Genomic DNA, 2,500 nt, shown 5'->3' with positions numbered 1-2,500 from the left:
TTTGCAGTTGCCCCCGCTGCCGCCCTTTGCTGTGATTTCCACTATCGTAATTCCTCTGTGTGTGTGTGAATAGGTGGGGCGTGTGTGTCTGTTTCCTGTGTGCGCGCAAAAGTATGTTTGGCGTGGCGGGTGTTTTGTGTGTGTGTGTGTGTGGGGTGTGTGTGTGTGTGTTGTGTGTGTGTGTGTGTGTGTGTGTGTGTGTACGGACTAGTGTATGTTAGTTGTGTTTTTTCACGGTGGGGCGCAAGAGTGTGTGTTTGTGTGTGCTGTATACGAGTGGTGCGTCCGTACATGCGTGTGTGGTGCGTGTGTGGTGTATGTGGGGTGTGTGTGTGGGGTGAGTTTGTGCGCAATGTGTGTCTGTGTGTGGATATGTGTGTGTGTCTGTTTGATGTGTCCAAGTATGTGGGGCAAAAGTCTCTGTGTGTGTGACCACGGCGGCTCAAACATGAACCTACCGTAAAAAAAAAAGATTATTTTTTTTATTATTATTATTATTTTTTTTTTTACGGTAGGTCCATATTTGAGCCGCCGTGGTCACAGCATGATACTTCATTGTAGTTTTCATGTTGTGATGCTCTTGGAGTAAGTACGTGGTAGGGTCCCCATTTCCTTTCCACGGGGGAGTGCCGGTTTTACCTTTTTAGGTAATCATTTTTTCTATTCATCAGGCTTGGGACCAGCACTGACTTGGGCTGGCTTGGCCACCCAGTGACTAGGTAGGCTATCGAGGTGAAGTTCCTTGCCCAAGGGAACAACGCGCCGGCCGGTGACTCGAACCCTCGAACTCAGATTGCCGTCGAGACAGTCTTGAGTCCGATGCTCTAACCACTCGGCCACCGCGGCCCTCTACATATACATATATGTATATATATATGCTTTTTAAGAGAAACGTTTTCGTTGCGTTAAATTTCTCTGGTTCCTTTTATTTCATGTTCAAGGAGGAAAGGAAAATAGAAGGAAAGAGCTGAAAGAAATACAGAACGAATATATATAACGTGAACAATAAAAAAACAAGAGTTCGCAGTAAAGATTACATTCACCTGTAGAATTCAGTGCCACAGAAGATAATTCCAGAGAATGTTACATGTCATTCCAACATAGGACAGTGATGACAGTGATCTCAGTATCGCATGATAAACCATAACTTTTCATGCCGCAGTGTGTGACGCGCTGCCCTGGGTGTGATAGCTTATGTTATTGCCATGTATAAAATATGGCAGTCATGACTGACGTCACTCAGCAGGCATGCATACGGATGAGTTGGGGAGGGGGGGTAAAAATAGAGAAGGGATGGGGAAAAGGGATAAAGCAGAAAAAGGAGGTGGTAAAGAAGAAAAAGGAGAAGGAAAAAGAGAATAGAATTATGGTGAAAATGTGGAAGATAAAAATGATAGGGAGAAGACGTGGAAGAGGAGAAAATGAAAGTGCTAAGGAATAGAAGTGAAAGGAAGAGTAAATATTTGAGAAAATATGAAGAGGTGGGAGGAAAGGGCAAAACAAGAGCTCAAATCAGAAGTTTCAGTCGAGCGGAAACTGTCCACCTCTGCTTTTCTGTGTATGTGCGTGTGCGTGTGCGTGAGTTTGCGTTTGTATGTGTACACACCACACACATATATCTATCTTTCAATCTATCTATCTGTATATAAATATATATATGTATATATATGTATATATATTTACAAATACACACACACACACACACACACATTTGTATGTATTACACACACACACACATTAATACACCGTCTTGAAAAATGCTCCATAGAGCACTGTTCCTACACTGCCCCCCACGCCCCCCACCCTCAGCCCAACCTCCCGACACCATCACTCCTCCTTCCTCCACCCACCCATTCTTACTCCTCTTCCTCTCTCCTTATCCCCTTCTCCTAATTATGTCACGTCGCTATTTGTTTGCTCATCTCCGGCCGGGGACTAAAAGGGCCGGCGGGATTGCCCAATCCCGGTCGCGCTCAAATTTCGCCCGAGATTAGAGCGGTCGAGAACACATTAAAATTAATGAGTTATGGCCACAGATCTAGCACACAGCGATAGCGCAGGTGGGTGAGGGAGGGCGTATACACACACACACACACACACACACACACACACACACACACACACACACAACACACACACACACACACACACCACACACACACACACAAAAAAAAAACACACACACAAACACACAAAACACACACACACACACACACACACACACACACACACACACACACAACACACACACACACACACACACAAACATACACACACAATTATCTATCTAGAATTTGTACATTCTATTTTGATTCAAAATATCGAGTGCGTATATTACATACACACAAACACACAACTCATTTATTTATTCATATATTTACAAGTAGAAAAAAAAACCTTAGCGCACAAACAAGATTCATATTTTTTTTCGAAATTCATACCATCAATACCATTGTGTTTTGCAATATATATATCACATATGTACATGCATCATACGGCA

This window comes from Penaeus monodon, chromosome 2, assembly GCF_015228065.2.
Source record: "Penaeus monodon isolate SGIC_2016 chromosome 2, NSTDA_Pmon_1, whole genome shotgun sequence".
NCBI lineage: Eukaryota > Metazoa > Arthropoda > Malacostraca > Decapoda > Penaeidae > Penaeus > Penaeus monodon.
This window is presented reverse-complemented; position numbering follows the sequence as displayed.